The 21,458-nt window shown below is 36.7% G+C and overlaps 1 protein-coding gene across 2 annotated transcripts in view; it reads right to left on the bottom strand.

Moving 5' to 3' along the window:
• The window catches only part of raph1a (Ras association (RalGDS/AF-6) and pleckstrin homology domains 1a), a 96,794-nt gene that overhangs the window by 68,416 nt on the left and 6,920 nt on the right, over positions 1–21,458 (bottom strand). The gene's annotated exons all lie outside the window — the stretch shown is intronic.

The following is a 21,458-nucleotide window of genomic DNA, read 5'->3' as shown; positions in this document are numbered from 1 at the left end:
GTATAAGGGAAAGATTATATTTAAAATGACAAATTAATTATTATCATCTTAATTATTAAATTTTTTAAACCTAAGTCTCCCAAATAAAAGGTTGTTCCTCCAGATTAAGGGAAATTCTCTCACTTTTTAATCATCCTTGTGTTATCATGAGATTGATTGATTTTATATATATATATATATATATATTATATATATATATATATATATATATATATATATATATATATATATATATATATATATATATATAAATCCTCTCTGTGAGTCTATATAATGCCACTGAATGGGTACCACTCAGTTGACGCTTGAAAAACCACACACACACACACACACAAACTGTTGGCCGTCCATACAACCCCAGTGGATGAACCAATGTCTTCTGAAGCAAAACAATGAAAACACATCTAAAAACGGGAAAGAGCTTTGCAACTGACAAACAGATTTGTCAAGAAATCTGAGGTATATTTTATAGACTGCCAAAAGCTACAGAAAAGAGAAGCAAATGGATCGCTGCAATTCACAAAGAAACAATGTGACTATCCAGCGAAACATGGATTTGCAGTTATCATTTTGTGTCAATATGTTGAAATTGGGCATAAAATCATGCCCAATAAATTATATTGGTATATATTGTATTGACATTGACAACTCATCAATTTAATATTTATCATCATATATTCTGCCTAATTTGACATTTTTGCACAAACACTGACAAAAACTATACATGTTTTAGGGCTGGACGGTATGGCGATATTATAACATTGACATAAGTGATAACCTGGATTAAGACCTATATTTTGTATTTATATAAGGCATTAACAGGCAAAATTTGCCTTATGTAGTTCCCCCGTCGTCGAAATCAGGCACATATAGATGTCAGGAAACATGATCCTGGCTGCCAATGTCAATACCCAGGGATCACTGGATCTTTGGTAAGTTGTAAGGAACACTTATATAAAGTCCAATCTTTAATTTAAACAGAAAATAATTTGTTTTACTCACTTTTTCACAGTTTACCCTATTAACAGTCATGCAGCAGTTCTTCTGCAACTCAGTCTGGCTGACGGGGCTTGTTCCGGTGGGAAAGTGATGTCAATGCATTCACCCTATTGCAATCTATTACACCCCATGTGTTCAGAAGGTAGCAACTATTCACAATTATTTATTTTCATATGCATAAATTATTCAAACGAGAAACACACAGCATTTTAAGCTCAACAGTTTGACTTACAATTGACTTATGCTTATTTTGTTACTAATGCATATAAAGTCAATGTGGCGTGTCATTTTTTGACACTTTTAAATATAGAGGAACATGTAAGTTATATAGGAAGTATAGCATGTCACACTGTCGGATACTGCTGTCATTGCTTGGCATTTCATGTCAACGACACAATTACTGCAAGTAGGGCTGAGGAGCTTATACAAGGCACAGACCATATACAACACCTCAGATATGTTTAAAAAAAAACTATATATTTCCTATAAGGTATACCAATGACTAAATATTATCAAATACTAATAAAATATTAAATGGTGCAAGATCCGTCCTAAAAGGTAATTGTTACCATTAGCTTAGGCTTTAGTGCCTCACATTCTCCAGAAATGAAGTTGAGTCAAATCAACACCACCCACTATAAATAAACAGTCAACTGTAGTGGTGTGTGTGGGTCAGTGGGTTAGGCTATTTATACATAGAGAGTGGGGCTGAAATGCTTTGATACACTCTCACACACCCTTCTTCATGTCTGCTACACAGCTGTTCACTAGACAACTGTCCTGGTTGTACTAAAAAAAGACTAGCTGGCTAGGTTAACTTCCCAAAGTAGTTATACACTCATCTTCTTGCCATAAAAACAAACCAAATCTTAAGTCAAGCAAATCGAAACCACTCACCAATTCACAAACACACTTTCTGTGCACCCAGCGAAAAAAAAAAAAAAAAATCACAACCATTTGCAATTCAAATTCAAGGATCAGCTCTCTGCGGCAGGAAGCTACATAAAGACTAATGTTATGAGCTTGCTACATCTCGTTCATACTGATGGGCACGAGAAACAAAAGAGTGATTATCACTGTGACCTCCTCCAACAGCGGCCCGCATCCTTCTGTCCATGCCCGCGAAAACTGATACACTTCCCTTTTCTAATGATTAACAGCTGAGCAAAAGAGAGATATGATGATGCTAGGAGGACAAGAGCTGCAGAGCACCGTGCACATAATGCACTGTTGCAGTACACAGTGGCAGGTTGGCGGTATGACGGCAAAGGGATGCTGGGTTGGGCCGCAGGACATCGGCGAGGAGCAACAGAGCTGTCATACAGCATCAACGCAAGCAGCAAGCGCACAGTGACCTAATACTGCCTCACCATTTACACGTGACCGCACTAGTGAAAGGATGTAAGCCATTTAGGCTGCTTTCATTCTGAAAGACAAAGACAATGCTTTTTTTAGAAGTGTAAAGCTTCATTGCATCATTAATGTAGAGCTGACTGCAATATTCTGGATAAATTGAGAATCACATATTTTTCTTTTTCAAACAGAGATCCCGATTCTCCCATGATTCTGGACAGACAACTTAACAAAATAACATTTACTAGAGGTTCTGACAAATGTTAATTGCTGCATTCTATTTAAAATGTTCAATGAATCTGAATGATTTGACCTCACTCAATGACTTCACTGACTCTTAAATCACATTAATGGATGAATCTGCGTTTTTGAATGAACATCTTGAACGAAATGATTCAATGACAAATACATTTCTTAAGTCACGTTTCGCCACCTACTGGTGTATCAATAAAATCAAAACAATCATTCATTTGAAGCGCTGTTGCATACAAAATGGGATTTACGACAGTGTAAAAAAAAAAGTCACAGTCTGAAATTTTTCAACTTGGATGTTAAAGTTTGGAAGTTATTTTAACTTAGATTATGCTAAACTGTTATGCTAAATGAGTTGCCTTTTGTGTAACTTATAAAAAAAAAAGTTCAACATTTCTAAAATCTTATCTTATGTTGATGAGTTAAAACAATGTAAAAACACATGTTGTCATAACTTATTGGACAAATAATTTTTTACAGTGTATTTTGATCGTTTCTGTAGACATCAGCGTTTAGCCAATGTCCTAACCATAAACTTGTATCAATGTTCTTCTGTGATGAATATTTGTAACAGAAATAATGATACTGTGTGACTGAAAAGACTTCGTGAAGCTGTTTCCTACCTATACATGACAGCTGTCTGGATCAGCGGCAGCACCAAAATAGGTCTTAGCGTTCGCTGTTTGTTCAAATGGCCCCACTTTATATTAGGTGTGTGTACTATGCACTTACATCAAAAAATAAGTACAATGTACTTACTGTGTTCAAATTGTATTGCAAAACACCTTTGCTGATATTGAGGTGGGATATGGGTATAGTTAGGGACAGGTGTGGTGGTGTGGGTCAGTTTAAGGGTAGGGTCAGGTGTAAGGGAAGTGCCAACTGTGTAATTACAAATGTTACTACAGAAATTAATTACAGATGTAATTACATGCAGGTATTTTTAAAAATGTAAGTACAATGTAAAAGCATGTATGTACACAATAAGTGCATTATATCAAATGATTAATTAATATGTTAGCACGTACACTGTAAAAAATTAAATGTTCAATAAGTTATGACAACATATGTTTTTACATTGTTTTAACTCATCAAAATAAGTTAAGAAATGGTAAACTTTTTTTTATTAGTTATACAATATGTAACTCATTTTTTAAAGTCAGCTTAACATAATTTAAGTTGAAATAACTTAAACATCCAAGTCGATTGTACTGCAAAAGTTCAAAATTTGCCTTTTTTTTTTACAGTGTAGTAGTTAAGGCCAGCTAATATAAAGTGGGTCCATTCAAATCATTTTAGGAGTGAGGTCATTTAGGAATCGTTTCATGGGTGTTTGAATTGAAATGAACTGAAATTAGTGATGGTACACTATTTACAAAGCATATTTGTATTACTTGTGCCAGTCAGTGTACTGATCTATATGACGCTCAGTTTAGCCAAGAATTCACTTTCAAATCAAGAAGCTTTCTGTTGGTCAACACTGCAGAATTCACATGGTCAACTTGAAGCGAAAATTGCTGTGTGGAAATCTTTCGCCCACATGCGCAGCTTCCTATTGAGGTTACTCTATTTCAACTGTGAAAACTATGGCATAAGTATGGCTGCTCCCGTGATTTTACATGGATGCTTCCATGTAAAATAACACAGCTTTTATTAGGCTACTTCTATGGCTGAGTCTTTATCACATGCAAGTGTGCGTAATTGTAAAACATTTTCAAAGGTAATATTGGTTTAATACCCAACATGTCCCACGACAAAATGTATTATTTTACAAATCCTTAAGAATTCCTATACAAATGGTCTAATGAGATCCAGCTTGGTGATTAATGAGTAAAAAAAAATACAACAGCATTCTACAGACTGATGTTTAATAAACACTGTTAGTCACAGCAGCTTATATCAGGTCATGCTTCCCTATTTTCATTTGCAGATGAAGCAGGCAGCTGTGTGTATTTGTTATATTAATGTGTGTGTGTGTGTGTGTGTGTGTGTGTGTGTGTGTGTGTGTGTGTGTGTGTGTGTGTGTGTGTGTGTGTGTGTGTGTGTGTGTGTGTGTGTGTGTGTCTGGCCATACAGCTCTCATTTCAAAGTCAGAGCTGTAGAGAGGAACCGCTCCCCCCTCCGAACAGACACAGATTAAAAGAGGAACGGAGGGAGCTGCTGACAGCCTCTGACTGCACCGCCAGGGGCTTTAGTGTGTCACCTGTCTCTTCAACCTCCAGGGCTACGTTTGGAATTGAAATAATTAACCTGGCAGAGCCTGTGAGCTGCTGGTGGTGTGGAGGGATGCAGTGGAGAGAGTCAGAGTCATTATTAGGTCAATAGGACTTGCAGAAGGAATGGACCAGAGGCCATACTATGGCTTTGATGGGTGTTTAAATGATGAAAGCCGCTACACACGCGCTCTCTCGCTCTCTTGCTCTCTCTCTTTCTCTCTCTGAAGCCCCAGAGAAAAATTACTCTCACCCATTCAAGAAAACACTCTAGTATCATAGCTAGTGGTGATAATTAGAACTCAAGCAGCTCACAAGAGAGAAAAGAGTACTGCAACCCAATGTTTTTCAATGTACAATCTATGGCATTTCAGTAAGCAATGCTTGTAACAGGGGATTGTTTGCAATCCCAAAAAACTATTTCAATGAGAAAAACTATAAAGATTTAATTAATTATGTCAAAATCATTTTTTTAAAATCTAAGCACATTCTTAGATAGGTCACTGTGACAAGCCAGAGGGCAGAACAACTCATTTGCAGTGTTTGCGAAGGCAACCATCACTATTACTCATACTTATTTTTGGAACCCCCCAACCCCATATTAAACACAAAATGTCTGACCTATAGCCTACTGCAATTTTAAACAGTTTTTTTTTTTTTTTCTGGAAAAAAATAATACTTTAATTCAGCAGAGATGGCTTCCACAAAATATCAACAAATGTTTTCACCATTGACGATAAATGTTTTTTAGCAGCAAATCAGCCTATTAGAATGATTTCTGAAGGATCATGTGACACTGAAGACTGGAGTAGTGATGCTGAAAATTCAGCTTTTCCATCACAGGAGTAAATTACATTTAAAATATATTAGAAAATGTTATTTGTTATTTAAAATTGTAATATTATTCTACAATATTGCCATTTGACTTTGTATTGTATTTTTCATCAAAAATCTGCAGCCTTGGTGAACATAACAGACTTCTCTCAAAAACATTTTACTGACCCACACTTTTGAACAGTAGTAGTATTTTTCTTTTAACTTATCCGACTTATGCCTTTAGTCTGGTGGCAAATAAAAAAAATGCAAAAATGTCCCATAAACTTACCATATCTAGATACCAGAATATCTTTGGCACTCGAGGGTGGATGGCGGTTTTAACTTGGGCCTATAAGCAACCACCCAAACACCCAAGCAACCACATAGCAACACCCTTAAAACAATCTTTTTAAATACACACGCATTTGACTGATGCTGCAATCCAAAATGACTTACAGTGACTTCAAATTAGGCATTTTAATTGGCCTGTGTTTGTTCATCTTAGAAAATCTTAGTGTGTTTTTACAAATGTATTTTGCTTTGCTTGGTTTGTTTGGTCCGGACCGAAAAACAACAACATTTAGTCCTGGTCTGCTTAAAACAACCTAAAGATACCAAACCTAAAGGCATAGGGATATCTGATACACAACTGGTACACAACTGATTGGTCAGCTTTTATTATGTATATATTTTGCAACAAAACTTACCGAACATCCAAAACAATGCCGTGTGCAGGACTAAAAGTGATTGTTGAATACTACCAGTCAAAAATTGTAGAACGGTAAGATTTTTAATGTTTTTAAAGAAGTCTCTTCTGCTCAACAGGGCTGCATTTATGTTTAAAAATACAACAACAAAAAGCTGTAATATTGTGAAATTTAAAAGTAAAATAATAGTTTTCTATTTTAATGTTTTTAAATAATTTATTCCTGTGATGGCGAAGCTGAATTTCAGCTGAAGCTGATAGTGTGGCCATCTTTTCAGTGGTCTCGGTCTGCTTGTTTGGTGTACACCAGGGTTCAGATGGCAGTGTTCACACTTATTCACATGATCCGCACTAACAGAGCAATCGCAGCAGGGTTCATTTGAATCCAACCAAACATGCCAGGAGTGAATATACCCTCAGAATGCCCTAATGGCACCACACTAGCATACCCTCATTAATGCAATTAATTTCTTAATTTATTTCTAAATTAATTTAATGCATAATTTCTCATTAATGCAATTATCTAATCAACCAATCACATGGCAGTTGCTTCAATGAATTTAGGGGTGTGATCCTGGTCAAGACAATCTCCTGAACTCCAAACTGAATGTCAGAATGGGAAAGAAAGGGGATTTAAGCAATTTTGAGCGTGGCATGGTTGTTGGTGCCAGACGGGCCGGTCTGAGTATTTCATAATCTGCTCAGTTACTGGGATTTTCACGCACAACCATTTCTAGGGTTTACAAAGAATGGTGAGGGAAAAAACATCCAGTATGCGTCCGTCCTGTGAGCGAAAATGCCTTGTTGATGCTAGAGGTCTGAGGAGAATGGGCCGACTGAATTAAGCTGATAGAAGAGCAACTTTGACTGAAATAACCACTCGTTACAACCGAGGTATGCAGCAAAGCATTTGTGAAGACACAACACGCACAACCTTGAGGCAGATGGGCTACAACAGCAGAAGACCCCACCGGGTACCACTCATCTCTTCTACAAATAGGAAAAAGAGGCTACAATTTGCACAAGCTCAACCAAATTGGACAGTTGAAGACTGGAAAAATGTGGCCTGGTCTGATGAGTCTCGATTTCTGTTGAGACATTCAGATGGTAGAGTCAGAATTTGGCATAAACAGAAAGAGAACATGGATCCATCATGCGTTGTTACCATTGTGGAGGCTGCTGGTGGTGGTGTAACGGTGTGGGTGATGTTTTCTTGGCACACTTTAGGCCCCTTAGTGCCAATTAGGCATCGTTTAAATGCCACGGCCTACCTGAGCATTGTTTCTGACCACATCCATCCCTTTATGACCACCATGTACCCATCTGATGGCTATTTCCAGCTGGATAATTCACCATGTCACAAAGCTCAAATAATTTCAAATTGTTTTCTTGAACATGACAATGAGTTCGTACTACAATGGCCCATACAGTCACCAGATCTCAACCCAATAAAGAATCTTTGGGATGTGTGCCCTGGATGTGCATCCCACAAATCTCCATCAACTGCAAGATGCTATCCTATCAATATGGGCCAACATTTCTAAAGAATGCTTTCAGCACCTTGTTGAATCAATGCCACGCAGAATTAAGGCAGTTTTGAAGGCGAAAGGGGGTCAAACAAGTATATGGTGTTCCTAATAATCCTTTAGGTGAGTGTAGTTGGAAACATTTGGGATGTTTCCAACATCCCAAATATCACCCTGCAGCCCAAGACTGGTTTCCCACTGAAGCTAAGCAGGGCTGAGCTTGGTCAGTACCTGGATGGGAGACCAAATGGGAAAACCAGGTAGCTGCTGGTAGAGGTGTTAGTGAGGCCAGCAGGGGGCGCTCACCCTGTGGTCTGTGTGGGTCCTAACACCCCAGTATAGTGATGGGGACACTGTACTGTCAAAGAGCACCGTCCTTCGGATGAGACGTTAAACCGAGGTCCTGACTCTCTGTGGTCATTAAAAATCCCAGGATGTCCTTCGATAAAGAGTAGGGGTGTAACCCCGGCATCCTGGCCAAATTTGCCCATTGGCCTCTGTCCATCATGGCCTCCTAATAATCCCCATATCCTGATTGGCTTAATCACTCTGTCTCCTCTCCACCAGTCAGCTGGTGTGCGGTGAGCGTTCTGGCGCAAAATGGCTGCCGTCGCATCATCCAGGTGGGTGCTGCACATCGGTGGTGGTTGAGGAGATTCCCCCCTTCTATATGTAAAGCGCTTTGGGTGTCTAGAAAAGCGCTATATAAATGTAATGAATTATTATTATTATTATTATATTGTAAGAACTCAACTGAACAAAATATATAACACTGGCCTAGTGGTTTTTGGATATTTTGCAAGCTAAAGCGGCCTTTGTCTACTGTCAGTAGTGTAATGATGTATGAAGCACAGCTCACAGAGTAATCAAAGTTTGCAGTCGATGCTCTGAATCTGTGCAAAATCAGTGTGAGGAAAACTTTCGTCCAAACACAAAATTCCTGATTTCCTGGATTCCTATTGAATGTATTGAATTACATTTTGGAAAATTTCTGAACAATACAGTACATGGGACTGCACCTTAAATGTGGCTACTCCAGCTGTTGCAGATATGCAAGTTACATTAGCCACTGACGGAGCGCACATTCTGTGACCATGTGACTCTTGTAAAAAGTGTGAAATGGCTCTTGTTGCATATAAGACACACATAAAGAAAAAAGGAAGGAACGTGGTCCATCTAGACTTAGAAATGTCTCTGGCCAGTGACATAGATGAACATAAACACAAAAATATGACTCAACAACCACCCACTACGACCTCCAACAAATCTCACACAAAAGCCTCTCTGTGTACTTGTCTTTTATGGGAGGGTTATGCTTTGAGTGGCCCAACTCCCATGACCACATGTCAGGCTTTCCTATCCAGTAGCCTAAACTGGGCCACATGGACAGAAAGTCAGTCGCACCACCTTCCCTGAGAGCTAGCTAAACCGGGACGGCCTTTGTGTTAGTGTGGCCACTGATGAAAATAGCATCAGTCAATAAGGATAAACAAGAGACAATCACTTATACATAGGATCATAGCAGGAAAACACAGCAACAAGAATGGACAGATTAAAAGAGGTGTTAAAATAAAGCTGGTGGAGAAACAACACAAAGCAGGAACAAAATTGGTTGCAGCCATTTCCTCCTATACAAAAATAGAATCATATCCGGAGGATGAAGCGATGTTATAGAGAAACTAGCGAGCATGTACAAATGGGATTTCTAACGGCATCAGCAGAATGTGTCAGTATTTCAGAGTAAAAACAATTTAGATTCAAATGTCAGAAATGTAAAGACTCATAACAACAGAGATCACTTCCTGTTTTTCCCTCTGGGTGGTAGATAAAGCATGAGAAGATACCTCATCCATATCGATCTCTCTGCAGGCTATTGGCCTTTCCCGGAAATGCTGCAACTCAGTGCACTGGGATCTGCCGGTAGACATGGCATGGCGTTGTGAGGCATTATTCATAACCATCTATACGCAGATAATGAACATTTGTAATTCATAAAATTCTATTAATTAAGAACGTCCAGTTGTATTTTTTTGTTTGTTTTTTCAAACACTCACTTAAAATGAATCACTAAAATACTACTAACTTAATAATACTTTCATTTTCTTTTTAGTTTTTTTTAGACAAAATATTAATACATTTTAATATCATCTATTCACCAGCGTCAACATAGAAATAATAATCAGCTTTTTGGTACTGGACAAAATTTGAATAAATCGCTTCTTCCACAGCATCACGCACACGCACACGCACATGCACACACGATGAATATAGCAATGAAAATGAAAGCAAAACACAAATGACAAGCTATTCCAAACGAGCAAACGCCTTAGGCATGAGTCTACTGAAGACCCATCATATGAACTCCAGATCTGCTTTGAAATTCTATCCCATATCCAGGAGGAAGGAGCACAAATACGTGAACCATCTCTACTTTCACACTACAGTAGCAATCTGTGTTTATCACCTTTATACAAATAATGGTGTGCATTTCTAGGTTTAATCGCAAAGGAGCCCATTAGTTTCTGCGCACCACTGATACCTTTTCATTGTGCAGCAATCAAACTCACATTAAGTTTTGACTACAGTCAAAGCTTCGCATGAAACTTTTGCTCACCAGCCACGGTGGTTTTCCAAAGATACTAGCCACAATTTAGACCGATACCTTGGGGAAAATGCCTTATATAGATATTTTTAATATTCTCTGGTACATTAGGCTGATGACACTTTAAGACCTGACACACGGATCTATTTTACCAGAGTTCCCATGAAAATATTGAAATTCTGGAAAAAAAAAGTAAAAAAAATAAAGGCTAAAAAATAAGAATATATCATTGTGCTGTCGTGCCGAAACCTTGAATCTCTACATTTCGTCATTGTTCTATAAAATTAATGCTACTGGTCATCCATTACATCTGTGTATGTGGGTTTCACTAATATATTTAACAAACAAAAGGCATTTAAAAGAGGTTGTGACTAAACCACTGGCTCCTCAAGCTATCAGTCAAACCTCATAACTCCACCGCCTCCATTTAGAATGTGTCAGTCACAGTTTGGAGATCTCAGCTTGTTTGTTTGCAATGCATGGGTAAATAAAGCACTGATGTTTGAGTAAGGTACAGCATTTTCTTTACTCAAGAAACACTATCTCCATAAAGGCTAACGGTTTTTGTATTTGAAGAGCGGAGAATCTTAGTCTGGTATTTGCCCTCAAGTTGAAGCAAATGTACCGGTACTGTTTTAAATATCTGTGCATAGCTTCCTTTGTATCATGAGATTTTGAGCATAAGATTTCAAAAACAAGAAAACTGAGCGCCTGTCCAATGTTCCCATATAGCGACAGTTAAAACGTAATGCAAAACACTTACTGCCTTATATGCGGCTGTTCCAGTGAAAGACTAAATATATGTTGTTCGCTGGTCAAAATGCTATGGCTATGTAAATTTCTTGTTTTATCATCATCAATATCATCATACTATTGTGTTCCTACCTGACTTAAGCTCAAGTTTCTCATTAAATGGGAGTAGTACTTTTAATATAATATCTAGTTTCTATATGCCATTTGAGGCAATTAATGTTTGTGCAAGGACGTGGCAAAACAAGGTTGGGAGACATTGCATTACACATGCTGTTACACATGCATTTTCTTTCCCAACTGTTTATGTTCACTTAAAGGTGGGGTAAGCGATATTTGAAAAACGCTGTTTCAAAAGTTGGTTGGACCAATAAAACTAGACACAACAATAAATGCAGTCAATCAGCATTAGGAGGCCTATGGCGGTGGAGGAGAGAATACGAGCAAGAGGAAGATTTGAAGCAAAAAAAAAAAAAAAAAAAGCTCACTAGAAAATGAAGGGTTATGATCATCTTTCCAATGCTGCAGTGAGCCAAGCGCAAAGGCCTGAAAAACAGATGCAGAGGTTGCATGTTTAAGCTACATGCGTGACTAAGTTTTAACTTTTGAGTGTCATTTTTTGTCTGGAGCTGTCACACTACAGGAGTTTTTAAATCCTATCCGATTGTAAAATCTGGTTGCAGCACACACTTCAGGAGAATCTTTGCAGATTTTCTCCCCTCAAATCTTAAAAATGTTCACACTACAATGTTTGAACATCGAGGAGCATCACTATAATAATGTTTTGCACAGTTAAAAGTTTACGTTGTTATTCAGTTTTTGTTATATTCTAAAATGTCATTAATGAACCGGTTATGTTCATAAGTGAATTGTTGTTGTGGACACCTATTTTGAAAGGAAGTCTGAACTGTTGTGTAATGATGTAATGTGTGGAAGGGAAGGAGTAAACAAGATAAAGTTCGCTACTCCTGTCTCGTGTGCTTCGTTCATTGTTTAAAGGGATCCCCTGGTGTTGAGACTTGTATGGCTTAATATAACATAAATGATGTCTCTTACTGAATTATGTAGTAGAAAACCCATGAAAGATCTACGTTATTTTAAAAATCGATTTTATATTTGGACCATGGGCGGCGCCATTTTGTTTGCGTTCTAGGTTGATGACGTAGAGTGGTTGAACTCCTCAATCAGCTGGCATTACCCGTAGCTATTTTTACCAACTCGAAAATTGTTTCAGAGTTAAACAAAACCAATGAATTCCTTTGTAATTATACTTAAAACACACTCAAACATACATGTGCACACAAACTCACCTACACAAGTCACAAACAGATCGGCGGGCGCGCACACGACAGGCTCTGTCTCAATCGAGATGTTGGGCTGCTCAGTCTCCACGACAGGGGCTGAATCTGAAATCGACCCTATACCCTTAAATAGGGCATTATTTGAAGGGACGGACATTTGTAGTGTTGTCCGACACCAGTGGACATGTTCGAGTGCAGTCATTCAGTCTCACGTTCCACCGCAATAACGAGTAAAGCCGATTTACAAACAGCTGTCCGACTTCACTCACTCAAACATACATGTGCACACAAACTCTCTCTCTCACACAGACTCACACACACCCCAACAGATCGGCGCGAACACACACACACACACACACACACACACACACACACCCCAACAGATCGGCGCGAACACACACACACCCCAACAGATCGGCGCGAACATACACACACACACGCACGCACTGCGCGCGCATACATAACCCTCAATCTATTCCCTGTGTTGATATCCTGTTCAACACATCCTGTTCCCTAGATAGACTGTTGATAGTAGATTAACTATAATGCCTAATGTAACCAGCAGAGGGAAATATCTAGGTAGGACGATGGGATAAAGTAACGTGAGGAAGAGAGGATGTTTTGGTGATGATGCATGCGATTGAGACAGAGCAGTCAGGTGTGTGTGTGCGCGCCCGCCGATCTGTTTGTGACTTGTGTAGGTGAGTTTGTGTGCACATGTATGTTTGAGTGTTTTTTAAGTACAATTACAAAGCAATTCATTTGTTTTGTTTAACTCTGAAACAATTTTCGAGTTGCGTTGTGGTAAAAATAGCAACGGGTAACGCCAGCTGATTGAGGAGTTCAACCACTCTACGTCATCAACCTAGAACGCAAACAAAATGGCGCCGCCCATGGTCCAAATATAAAATCGATTTTTTAAATAACGTAGATCTTTCATGGGTTTTCTACCACATAATTCAGTAAGAGACATCATTTATGTTATATTAAGCCATACAAGTCTCAACACCAGGGGATCCCTTTAATAACTACTGACATATACCCCAGAACTCTCTGGTCTCTCTAGGCTTCAGTCACTGTTGGAATACTCTTCAATCTGGCAGCAATATCAAAATATATATTGTGATAAATATCAAAATTGAACAATATGGAAAAACATATTGTGATCATATTTGTTGCCATATCGCCCATGCAGCCCTAATTGCACCCTTTATGACTTTAGGACTGAGGGCATGTGCATGAAGCTGTCTGCTGTGTCAGACATTTAAACTCAGTAAACACACACCCCTCTTCAGCCACCCACTGAGAGTCTGGGATGGTGTAAGGAGGGTCTAGGCCATGACGACACAAAGGAGGTGAATCCTCATAACACACACACACGTGCACACACACACGCACACGGACACAGACTGCAAACAGGGGCTTTAAGAAGGCTAGTGTAGTCTAACAAATTATATATTTTAAACATAATAACAGATACATTTAAATATTTTACATTAACAATAATTACATTTAAATTTTGTTTAAAAATAGTAACAGGCAACAATATGCTTAATCCAACTTATGTGAAAGAGGACAGCTTTAGTCCTCGATACACGTTCCTTTCCCTTACTAAAGACTTTCTGTCTCAATTTCTCCATTACAGCTTTCAGAGAGATTGGAAATTTCTTCTGAACTTTGGCCTACATCTTAAACTTTTCTGACAATTTTCAGAGAGCTTCCACAGAATGACGCTTCCTCCTGACAAAAGCAGGCAAAACCTTTTTTTTTAAATACATTTTCAATAAACAAAAACAAAAAACAAAAAGTTTCATTCTGAACAAACTTCAACAATGAAGATCCAGGATCATTTGCCTCTCCTTTAGCTGGATGTGTTATAGGGAAAAACAGCTGGGATGTAATTATGTCTCTCCTTGCATTACGACAGCTGTTCCAGACATGTCATAACACGATCAAATGATTTTCGGTAAGGAGTTCACTCTTAGAGCTGGATATATAGAGGATACGGTTACTCCCAGAGCTGAAATTTACATTGAATTATGAGAGTAACTTGTAGCTTGGGAAGCTAAAGTTTCAAACTACAGTCAAGCTACCCTTTTGTAATAAAAAAAATCTTGATTTTAATGGTAAAAGACTGTAAAATACTATGGTGAAAAACAGTTAATTGGTTAATAGAAAGTTTCTGTACTATATATGATGATATACTATATAGATATGACCTTACATTTAATGTTATTTTACTGTAAAATACCGTTACATTTTTGGAAGTGAAAGAGAACAAGTCACTGTAATTTACAGTGGAAAAAAAAAAACGTAAATTGAAATTCCTGGCATGACACTTGTATTTTTGTTGAAATAACTGTTTCTTAGTTTTTTCTAATCAGTTATGTACAAAGTTTAATGTTACATCTAATGTTGATTAATTAGTGTTCACTGCATTTTTACGTCGTGTGTTACCAGGATGGTGTTTAGTGTTTGTGTCAATGACACCGTGGACCTGAAAAAGCTGCTCTTGTTGTAATGAGCTTTGATTCATCATGTGTCTGTGTTTGGTGGTTGTCAGTATATAGCAAAGGTCCATAACAGATAATATATTCAATAGGTTGGTAATTTAACATTATTTCAGTTAATGAAATAAGTTTTTCTTACTGTAAACTTTACTTATATCTGTAAAACCTAAAATCTTGCTACTGTATTTTTTCACTGTAAATTTCTGGCAACCACAGCTGCCAGTTTTTACCGAAAAACAGCAATTTTTTTGTAGTTGCAATAAAAGTTAATACAAAAAAGTAGCTAAACGGTATATATAACATCTCTTTAGAGGGGAAAATTTTGTTAACATGTATTTCCCATACTGATCTCAAAATTAATGAAACATGAATTTAAATAACAGTCGAAAAGCATTAAAGTTCCTCAACTCAAAAGGCAAATGAATTGTTTTGAATGCGTATTCATTAACATGGACGGTCTGAACGAATCCATTAAAATGAATCATACAAAATTCTCTCTCTCTTCATCACTACGTCAGACAAATTAAAATACTGCCAATCTCTACATTTCTCATTCACCTTCAACAAGAGTTTGACCTTAACCAGCTGACACTGCTCACAGATTGAGCTAGTAAAATAAACGCGCAATGAATCAACAAACAGAGAGGGAAGAAGAACATAAACCTGCATCCTGATCTCCATCCTCTCATTCTTCCCCCGGTCCACCACACAGGGAATAGAGCAGAAAGCTTGGCACGACGGAAACGACAACATTAGACGAGTGAACCAAAAGCAAATGAGGTTAGATTTTCCAAGCGCGGATTTCAACATTATATCAACTCGCCAGAAAGTTTCTTCTATTCATACTCTTTTTTTTTTTTTTTTACGATCAAGGCTTTCTGGCAAGTCTACAATTTTGCTGCTGAGAGATCACAACTTTTTATTTAAACCACTATAAATACAATAACAAACTGGGTTGCGTGGTTACATCAAGGTAAGATCTAAGAGATTCAACCACTTACAGGTCAAAACAGAACAACTTGTGAACGCTCGGATTGCATCAACAAGGCCAAGCAAAGATTTGTTTGAGCTGATATTTGGGAACACAGATAACTGTGGTATTCACGCAGTCAGAGACACGTCTGCCACTATTTGAGCTGACAGAGAGACCGCACAGCAGTGATGGTTGATGCTCTATCATGCGAACTCTACCCACATTGTCACTCTCTCACTTCTCTGAACACACTTGGCTGCCTTACGAGAGTAGGTCAGGACTAACACAGTGGGTCGCTAGAATTAATAGCCAACCGCTAGCAAGTCGCTTCTTTGGTCATGTTGAACAAAAATAATACACTCTTGCTAATATCTAAAATATCCTATAAAACCGACCCTCTTCTTGTGGTGTTAATGAAATATATAGTCTGACACTTACACTAATTCTAATAGGGGTGCAACGATACACTCTTAGAAGAAAAGGTTCTATATAGAATCTTAAAAGGTTCTATCGGCGCTACGTAATCAGAACCCATAAAAGGTTCACTGCAAAAAATGCTTTTCTTACTTAGTATTTTTGTCTTGTTTCTAGTCCAAACATCTAAATATTCTTAAAACAAGAAGTATTTACTAGACAAGCAAAAGTTGTCTTGTTTTGGTGAAGAAAAAAAACTAAAAATTAAGAGTTTTTGCTTAAAATAAGCAAAATAATCTGCCAATGGGGTAAGCAAAATAATGTTGTTTTAAGATTATTTTACTTACCCCACTGGCAGATTATTTTGCTTATTTTAAGCAAAAACTGTCTTAATTTTGAGTTATTTTCTCCCAAAACAAGACAATTTTTGCTTGTCTAGTAATTGTTTCTTAATGTAAGAATTTTTACATATTTAGACTAGAAACAAGACAAAAATACTAAATAATAAATGCATTTTTTGTCAGTGTTCTATATAGAGCCCTTTTTAAGTGCCAAAAGGGTTCTTTCTTGTCATTATACAACATTTTTAGCATTAAAGGTTATTTTGAGTATACTCAACTATACTTCTATATAGAACCTTTAAGGGTTCCAAATATGTAGTGCCGATAGAACCTTTTCTTCTAACAGTGTACATTCGATACATATAACGATATTGTCAGGATATATATATTCTTGAATTTAGATATTCTCTAAGACATATGGTAAAAGGTTAACAAAAAATGTACTGTTGATCAAAATGCTTAATTGGTGACGCCAAATACAAATTTTCATGATTCTGAAGCTGAAAATACTATGCTTGCATCTATCACTGAATAGATAGGCTACATGTAAAATAATGTTGGCCACTTTTTACTGGTAACATAAGACAATCTATCGTGGATAGTGACAATCAAACGTTCAAGTTTACAGAGTTTTAGTGTCAGTATACATTAAGCTTTATATATATATATATATATATATATATATATATATATATATATATATATATATATATATATATATATATATATATATATATACACTGTAAAAAAATTTTTGGTGGTTTTTGTTGGTTTAAGTAAGTAAGTAACCTGGTTGCCTTAAAATTTTTAGTTTATTGAAATTAAAAATTTGAGTTGATACAATGAAGGAAATTAGTTTAATAAATAGAAACTCAAAATATTTCTGTATCTGAACCACATAAAAAATGTGATAAATCATGAAAATAGCACAATTTGGCATGTTTCACTGCGTCATCAGAAATAACACACACATTATTACCCAATATGCTGACAAAATCTTTTAATAATCTTTTAATAAAGGTTGTGGAATCTCAAAAAAAATTCATTGTATTAACTCAAAATTTTAATTTCAATGAACCAAAAATTTAAGGCAACCAGGTAACTTTTTTTTCTAAATAATTTTTTACAGTATATATACACACATAAATATACACAATATATACACATAAATCTTAATGTATACTTAGGGCTGGACAATAATTCAATATCAATATATATCGCGATATAATTTTTTTCAATAACGGTGATATGATTTTTAAACACATTTCCGATATTTCGATAAATATATAACAGCATTCCTCACTGACTGACGTTCAGGGCGCAGCCGTCAGAAAGAGCAGAACATGATTGGCTACTTGCATGATGACGTACACCACAGAGACGCAGCCAGTGCTCAGCAGTAGGCTGATAGATCCAACGCAGCAAGTTTTACTTTTAGCTACAAAAAGAGTTTCCCTGACTGCAACACAAATGTGACTGAACGAACTTCCACAAGTAAGGAGAAAGAAATAGTTGATAAGAGAAGAAAGACTAACGTTAATTCAGTGGGGTGGAAGTGGTTCGGCGTGTCCCCCGTACTTTTAATAAAGTGTATTTTTATCCCCCGCACTTTTACTGGGTCTCACCGGTCCTAGTCGACCCGCTCCGGGCGGGATTCCAAACGGCATTACCTGGAGCGAGGGCGGGCAATTTAACAGGGACGCTAAAGACCGCTTTCTCTAACCTCGGTTGATTGCGCGCTTCTTAAGGTCACGGGCAAGTGTATACATAGAAACCAACGTGAATACATCAAGATTTAATTTCAGAGACAAAAAATTATCTATGCATGACCTGTCATTTTATTCGTATCTAAATATGAGGAGGACGCTCTCACAGAAAGTCCAAAAGCGGATTCGCAGAGCTAACGTTACTGTCACGCTGGAGCTGCAGCTGAAGGACGTTACATACAAATCGTTATGAGCTGAAAGGTGACGATCGACAGTCAGACGATTGCGACAATATATGAAAACAATGAAGGAGCATCATGAGCAACAAAACTGTTTTCAACACTGATAATAATCATAAATGTTTGTTGAGCATCAAATCCTAATATGAGAATGATGAGTGACACTGAAGACTGGAGTAATGATGATAAATTCAGCTTTGATCACAGAAATAAATGACACTTTACTATATATTCACGTAATGAACAGATGATGTAGATCAGAATAATATTTCACTGTATTACGTTGTTTACTGCATTTTTAATTAAATTAATGCAGTATTAAATATATGCTATAATTTTGCATAAATGGAAAATAGAGCGCTATGAATTGTTCTTCACTGAAATTTAAAACTTCTTCCTTATTGAGAAAATGCTCAATAAACTGCGTCTGCGGCATAGGAGCACTGTACGCTGTGAAGCAGATCCACCATCTGAAGAAGATCCCTCCGCTAGAATATTCTGAGTCAGGCTGAGTCCTGGCTGAAGCACTTTTGTTTAATCTATATTAAGAATAATATAATCAGCCTATATTATAGTTTAAACTTAAAGATATTAATATTAATAAACTGAGAGTCTTATGTTTATTTGATGTTGATTTCACATTTCTTTTTCATATAAAGGCTAAATACAAATAAAAGGTGAACATTAATTTATTTGTACTGGTTTTATTTCTAAAATATTATATAGTTTTATAGGAGGACTATTCATAGACTTGGCAAATACATTTTTCAGAAGTTTGTAGGTACAGACATCCTTTGTGGCAGTTCTTAGTAGTTTTTTCTAAAGCTTTTATATAATTCATATCGATATCGGAATTATATCGTATCGACCGAAATTAAGAAAAATATCGTGATATGAATTTTGGCCATATCGTCCAGCCCTATGTATACTGACACTAAAACTCTGTAAACTTGAATGTTTGATTGTCACTATCCACGATAGATTGTTGCATGTTTGTATTGCAATATATTGAGGCACAATTATTGCACCCCTATATTCTTATGTTACTAATATGAGGTATCTTATATAAGGGCTCTTTTTTACTCTCTATGTCTTTGGTTGTAATTTGTGCAGCTTTGCATTTAATAAAACAGATGATGGATCTAGATTAGAAAGAGAATATACTTAATACATTAATATATTAAATGAGAAGCTTTGTTAATTAAAATGTTAATGTATTATTTTCATTTATTAAAGGGGTGCATTTTAATGTTCTCTGAGGTCCACTTACAATGTTATCAAGATTTTTAAGTTAAAAAAAATTCCTAATTTACATGTAATAAGCTATGTTCTATCCTGTTTTTGACCATCTCTTTCAAACATTCGTTTTGATAGGCGTGCTGCATTTAAGACTTAGGAAGTAAACGCCCACTGTTTTCATATTAAAATAAGTGCCAATTATTGACAAATTTACCAATAACTGACAAACGATGACTTGGGGTGTTTTATGTAAACAGAATTATGATTGTACCATTGTTTGTCACACTGTCATTCTTACAGGCTATTCATAGTTCATTATTTTTGAACGAGTGAAAAACCTGCATTGTCGTTTGCAGAGTCGCGTTTAAAAACGTACTATTATAGTACAATGACCCCTTATATGCAAAAAGATCCAAGAAAATTTGATTTCTCAATACATGACCACCTTCAATACAAATTAATTTAGTTTAATTTAGTGAGTTATCATTTTTTTATCATTAAATTATTATCCATCATTGCTTAGCTTCTACAAAAAAAATTAAGCTGCAAAAAAATAGAAATGTTTTCTTCATTGATTAGATGATTTTTGGAGGATCATGGGACACTGAAGACTGGGGTAATGATGCTGATAATTCAGCTTTACCATCACATTTTACAATATAGCTATTAAAACAACATTATTTTATTCACAATTTTACGGTTTTTACTGTATTTTTTTATCAAATAAATGCTATTCCAAACTCAAATCCTTGGTGCCAATGTTTCCAATTTGGGTCTCTCAAACAAACAGATTACATCATGTGATGCCACTAAATTACACACAACATCTTACTAAACGGTTCTTTGCCTTTTACTGGAACCAAATCTGCACACTGCCGGAGGAGGAGGAGGAGAGCCGATTGGCTGAAACATGTTGAAATACTGAAATACACGTGGCTGAAATACACCCATGTGTATTTACATTGGGTGAGGCATTGTTCCACCTATCCACCAAAACAAAAGCTGCTCAGGCCGCCACAGTATGAATCATCAAAATATCATGACATACAAACTACTTAGATATGAACAATATACCACCTTTCATCACCAAATGCAACTGCTGACAACTTCAACACAGTTTGATCAACAGCACTGACAGACAGACAGACAGACAGACAGACAGACAGACAGACAGACAGGCAGAAACAACTTAGAACTTACAACAATATTAGAAAGCGCCAAAGGCAAATCTGCCTCACCACAAACACATTTTAATCTCTCTATCAACATTGAGCATCAATAATGTGGAACAACCATTAACAAGATTTATTACATGGAATACTTGATTCTGGTTGGTCAATCATACTGCTGTCAAATAAATCATTTGGTATGACCACTGAATTGCATAACACACCTTAGAGTTAAGGCTTTTTTTGTTAATGAAATGGGGGTTTTACAGTATTATGGTCCCATATCACATCTGAGAAATACGGTGTCTACTCATTACTACTTCACCTCTTTTTGGGTGTTCCAACAAGA

The sequence above is a fragment of the Pseudorasbora parva genome, chromosome 5 (genome assembly GCF_024679245.1).
Source record: "Pseudorasbora parva isolate DD20220531a chromosome 5, ASM2467924v1, whole genome shotgun sequence".
Taxonomy (NCBI): domain Eukaryota; kingdom Metazoa; phylum Chordata; class Actinopteri; order Cypriniformes; family Gobionidae; genus Pseudorasbora; species Pseudorasbora parva.
The sequence above is the reverse complement of the archived record's forward strand: the minus strand, read 5'-3'. Positions and strand labels throughout refer to the sequence as shown.